The following is a 6,055-nucleotide window of genomic DNA, read 5'->3' as shown; positions in this document are numbered from 1 at the left end:
CTCTGGGGGATGAGTCCGGGCTAAGGCGCTCCGGAGGGCGGGACCTCCGAGCGCGTGTGGACACCCCTGCTGCCACGGACGGGGGATCCAGGGCCCCCATCTGACCCATGACCCAGTCTGGTCCCCGGGCAGCCACCTCTTCGCGGACCCTGCGCACCAGCGCCTCCACGTCCTCGCTTGCCGCCATGGTCCCAGCAGAGCCAAACGCCCCAGCTCCCAGCTCCAGCTTGATTCCAACGGCCTGCCCGGGAAAGAAACTCCGCCCACCCTATATACCCCTTCCTTTCTGCATACCCCGCCCCTTCTCACATTCTATTGGCCCCTGCTCCCCTTCCTATTGCAACAGCTTAACCCTCTGTTCACCAAGGCCCACCCCATCATGTGAGCCCTCCCCAGGCTCCTTGAGCCTCAGTATGAGCTCTGCTATTGGACCAGAAAGGGACCCAGCACTGGAACTGTGTGTGTGTGTGTGTGTGTGTGGGCAGTTAGAACTGAGGGAGGTCAACTAGGGTAGATGTATGCATGCAGAGGGACAGAACTAATGGTACACACAATTAGATTTTCTGGCAGATTTAACTGTCAGATTGATTATTTCCAACATGTATTATCTGACTTCTGATCGATTTTCTTTTCATTTCTATGGAAAATCTATTGGAAATCAGATTGGACATGTTGGAAATAATCGATCTGACAGTAAATCTGCTAGAAAATGTCATTGTGTGTACCAGGCATTAGGGAAAGGAGGGGGGTAAAGTTGTTGAAGGGCAGTTAGAATGGAACAGGTGGCCATGGTGAGGACAGGGATGGTCGTAGGCAGCCAACTTCGCTACGCTGGAACTACGCGTATTTTTACGCAAATACGCTTCGCAATCTGCGGCTCCGAAATCAGCAACTTCGCTACGTTAGCATACCGTAGACTATGCATTAAAATATGCAAGCTTCACGTCGTGCATAGCGTAGTTGATGCGACCGCTTATGCCCTTATGCGGAAAAATTTCCGCAATAATCTGCTAACTATGCGCATATATAAACTAATATAAGCATACATTCCACCATCCAATGTGGAATTTTATGCGTATAAAGGGCAATAAAATTTCTGCGCATGCGCAATGATCCACATAGATGCAGTTACCGCACGCGTAGTTGACTTCGCAATACATATGTCAACTATGCGTAGCGGGCAAAGCTTCGCATAGCGGGACTACGACTACGCGGAAATGCGTACGTGTAGTTCTTAAACTTCGCCTACGAACTACGATGCGTAGTTGCGTACTACGATGCGTAGATTCGCGCTGGCGTAGTTTACGAGCAACCCTGGGTGAGGAGAGATCAGTCAGGTTGGAGTGAGGAGGATAGAAAGGATAGAGGAGGGCAGAACTGAGGGGGCGTTCTGTGTTAATAAGTCAGCCAGGGTAGGGGATGGTAAGACTTGAGGGGCTAGCCAGGGCCTGTGTTTCCATAGGGGCAAACAGTTCCCATCATGCTCTTCCTCTCCACAGAAGCATCACAGATGCCAGCATTCCCTTTCTCTATATTGTATTGTGGTGTACCCAGGGCACAAGGCCGGCCCTAGACTTTTTGCTGCCTGAGGCAAATTAACCTCCTTGCCGGTCCAATTCCCACCGGCAAGGAGGCAGCGCAGCACTTTTTTTTTTCAAATCATGTAGCGAGCCCAGGGCTCGCTACATGATAGCCGCTGAGCGACGGCATCCCCCTACCCACTCCGATCGCCTCCGGCAATCAGAGTAAGCAGGAAATCCCGTTCAGAACGGGATTTCCTGCAGGGCTTCCCCGGTCGCCATGGCGACGGGGCAGGATGACGTCACTGACGTCATGGACGTCGGGACGTCAGAGGGAATCCCGATCCACCCCTCAGCGCTGCCTGGCCCTGATTGGCCAGGCTGCGCAGGGGTCTGGGGGGGGGGGGCGGCTCGGCGAGTAGCGGCGAATCGGCGGGTAGCGGCGGCGATCGCATACCACACGCAGCTAGCAAAGTGCTAGCTGCGTGTAGGGAAAAATAAATTATGCAAATCAGCCCAGCAGGGCCAGAGAAATCCTCCTGCGCAGGTTACTCTGAGCTGAGCTCGGGATAACCGGCAAGGAGGTTAATGAACCCCCCCCCCCCAATAAGTAGCCTGGAGGGAGTAGCGAGCAGGAAGGGAACAGTGGCGGTGAGGAGGTTCGGACCCTCCCCCCCTCCTCACCTGAGTCCCCGATCTGCGCTCCCCCTCCGGCTATTAATGCATCAATGCATGTTTTCAGCCAGCGAGCGGGGAGGGAGGACTCATCTGTTCCGCATTCCTCTCACCCATGGCCGGGGGTGCCGCCCCCCAAATCTGCCACCTGAGGAACCCACCTCACCCCGCCTAATGGGAAGACCGGCCCTGCCAGGGCACCAGAGCTCGGTGCCTGACCCCCAGGTTTCTCCCCAGTACCCCTGCAGAGTATTTGCAGTAGAGCAGACAGACACCTATCCAGTTGGCCCACTTCTTCTTTAGTTTGTATGCTTCATCTTTGTGGATGCCTCATCCCAATGACCTGGTGGAATGTATATACATGTGCGCCACTATGTCATGGAGATGAGGCGTCTGCATGGATGACGACAGAGGCAGTGGTGGTCGTAAAAGCAAAAAAACTTAGTTTCACAAATTTCGCGAAGTTTTTCAGATGGTAAAACTTCACATTAAACTTTGCATAGTATTTTACGAAATTACGGGTATATCGTAATTATGGCTACGGCACTACGCGTGTAAATGAAATTGCATAATGTAATTACGTGTTACTTATGCCTGAAAATCCACGTTAAACTTGTCAATATATTTATATATATAGTAGTATATAGTATATATATACTGTATATAAATGCGTATAATCATGCGTATAATGCGCATAAACATGCGCATTGAACAGCGCATGCATGTCTATACATTACCATGTCCACATGCGGAAATTTTTAAGCGTACATCAATAAAATTACGTGTCAAAACATACTAAATGACCTATGTCGTAATGAACCGTAATTTCGCAAAATTGCAAAGTTACGCAAAATTTCAATACATAATTACGGTTCACACGTAATTTATTACGCATCCTCCCATAAATTTTGCATTACGATTTCGATGGAAAATGGCAAATTTTGATGTGAATTTTCACACATGCAAAATTTCGGCCCACCACTGGCCAGAGGCACCCAGAGGAGTGCATCAGCTGGACCAGTGGCGTAGCTAAGGAGCTGTGGGCCCCGATGCAAGTTTTACAACGGGGCCCCCCAAGCACTCTATACATACCGTAACAATTGATACGGCGCACCAAAACCTGCTAATGGCAACTACAGTGTCAGAGGTGCAAGAAGGGGATGGGGAGCAGTTTGTTAATGATTATCACTATTCAAAGTATCTATAGAAGTGATTATTATGAGCACAGGACCATTAGAGAGCTAATACTGCAGTTGAGGGAGGGCCCTATGGGGCCCCTCTGGCCTAAGGGCCCCGATGCGGTCGCAACCTCTGCAACCCCTATTGCTACGCCCCTGAGCTGGACAGATGAGTGTACTCTGCTGCCAATACTCTACAAGGGCATCATGGACAACTATGCACAAAGGGGGAGAGGGTCTGCCAGCTGACTCTGAGGACATGATGGACACCCCAGTACTATGAGGAGAAGGAGGTGCATGTGGCAGCTGTGGTGTCTCTATGGAAGATAAGTAGCATGCTGCAAGCTGTGGTGCTCTATGGAGGGGAGGGACATGCTTGGAGCTGTAGTGCCTCTATCGAGGGGGCATGCTAGGAGATGTAGTGCCTCTATAGAGAGGGCATGCTAGCAGCTATAGTGCCTCTATAGAGGGGGGCATGCTGGGAGCTGTAGTGCCTCTATAGAGGGGGGCATGTTGGGAGCTGTAGTGCCTCTATGGTGGATGGAGGGGTCAAAGGGGCCACCATCTAATGCTGCTTCCTGGGTGGGAGGTCAGGTCCAGGTACTCACACAGGCATGAAGAGTTTTACTGTCTGCAGGATGCAGCAGAAGCTATTCTAAGCCATGCACCCGATCCTTCAGCTTCCTGGACTCTATCCTTCTCTATCCTGGGTAAGCTGCACACAGAGTCCTGCTTCTCCCCACGTGCAGTCCAGAGGAATTCAGCAGCACTCTCTCCCTCCTTCCCCTGTGTTGTTGGGACTCAAGGGATGGAAGAGTGTACACAAACAGCTGCTGGGCCTTCCTGAGGAGTACTGCTGTGCACGGAGGTCCGTCTCACTCTCTGCCGGCGCCCTGGGGTTTCTGACCTGTCATATGTCTGCCCCAGCGGCGTGGCAAGACCTCCGTGCAGCACTTGTTCTTCTATGCTGCCGCTGGCTGCTCTGAACAAGCTGACCCAACCATAGCCTCTTAAAGAGACACTGAAGCAAAAAAAAAATTATGATATTATGATTTGTATGTGTAGTACAGCCAAGAAATAAGACATTAAGATCAGATCCATCAGTCTAATTGTTTGCAGTACAGGAAGAGTTAAGAAACTCCAGTTGTTATCTCTATGCAATAAAGCAATTAAGCTCTAAGACTTTCAAAGTCGTGGAGAGGGCTGTCTTCTGACTTTTATTATCTCAACTGTTTTCTTTTTCTCTGCTAGAGGAGAGGTAATTAGTTCACAGACTGCTCTGAAAGAATCATTTTGAATGCTGAGTGTTCTGTAATCTGCACATAATAGAGAATGATACAATGTTAGAAAAAACACTATATACCTGAAAATAAAAATATGAGAATATTTTCTTTGCTGCTAATCTTCTAGTAATTATTCATAGTACACAACCAATTCATTATATCATACTTTTTTTTTGCTTCAATGTCTCTTTAAAGAGAACCCGAGGTAGGTTTGAAGAATATTATCTGCATACAGAGGCTGGATCTGCCTATACAGCCCAGCCTCTGTTGCTATCCCAAACCCCCCTAAGGTCCCCTTGCACTCTGCAATCCCTCATAAATCACAGCCATGCTGCTGACAAACAGCTTTTCAGAGCTGGCTGTGTTTATCTCTATAGTGTCAGTCTGCTGCTCTCCCCGCCTCCTGCAGAACTCCAGTCCCCGCCTGCATCCCTTTCCTCACTGCTGATTGGAGGGAAGGGACGGGGGCAGGGACCGGAGCTATGCAGGAGGCAGGGGAGCAGCTGAGACTGACACTACAGATGTAAACACAGCCTCACAGCATGGCTGTGATTTATGAGGGATTGCAGAGTGCAGGGGGGCCTTAGTGGGGTTTGGGATAGAAACAGAGGCTGGGCTGTATAGGCAGATCCAGCCTCTGTATGCAGATAACATTCTTTAAACACACCTCGGGTTCTCTTTAAGAGAAAATGTCATTAGGGCCTTGCTGTAACATAGATTGTAGTGTAACTATTTCAACTAATGTACCCTTCTTAAACTTGAAGATTGTATACAAATATAAGCAGAGTGGCACAGTGGAAGTGTGCTGGGCCCACAACCCAGAGGTTGATGGATCGAACCCATCCTCTGCTAGGCATGATTTCATTTTTGCACCTCGCTTTATCGCATGGGCAAAAAGGTTTCCATAGCCCTGTAAGAGAAAGTGTAATAAGGGCCCTGCCGTAACATAGATATTACGGTAGCTAAGACTACTCCTGGGCCTTTCTTGTAGTTGAAGAGATGAGTGAACTGTAACACCACACTTAAAAAAAAACAAAAAACAGCAACCAGAGAAGCTTCCCCATATTGGAGCATTGGATTTGGTAAAGTATTAAGCCAATGGGCCTGATTCACAAAGCGGTGATAACTCAGTTATCACGCCTAAAAGACTTAAGGCGTGATAACCTTTGCACTAGCAAAGTTATCACCGCTTTGTGGTGGAATTCGCGCGAAGCTCCAAACGCGCACGCGCAAAGTCCCATAGGGTTTAATGGGGGCTGTGCTTGAAGCGCGGAGCGCTGCGCGCGGTGCGCCGTACGCGCAAAACTTTGAGCGCGGGAGTTCGCGCGAATTCCTTCAGATCACGCCTAAACTAGGTTTAGGCGTGATAAAGGGCTTTTCACAGGCGTGCAAACACTTT

The 6,055-nt window shown here is 49.5% G+C and overlaps 1 non-coding gene across 1 annotated transcript; it reads left to right on the top strand.

The window, feature by feature from the left end:
* The first annotated feature begins 5,436 nt into the window (after positions 1–5,436).
* TRNAV-CAC (transfer RNA valine (anticodon CAC)) lies at positions 5,437–5,508 on the top strand. Its single transcript has one exon. It is a non-coding gene; the product is annotated as a tRNA-Val (tRNA).
* The last annotated feature ends 547 nt before the right edge of the window (positions 5,509–6,055 follow it).

Source organism: Hyperolius riggenbachi, chromosome 7, assembly GCF_040937935.1.
Source record: "Hyperolius riggenbachi isolate aHypRig1 chromosome 7, aHypRig1.pri, whole genome shotgun sequence".
Taxonomy (NCBI): domain Eukaryota; kingdom Metazoa; phylum Chordata; class Amphibia; order Anura; family Hyperoliidae; genus Hyperolius; species Hyperolius riggenbachi.
The sequence above is the reverse complement of the archived record's forward strand: the minus strand, read 5'-3'. Positions and strand labels throughout refer to the sequence as shown.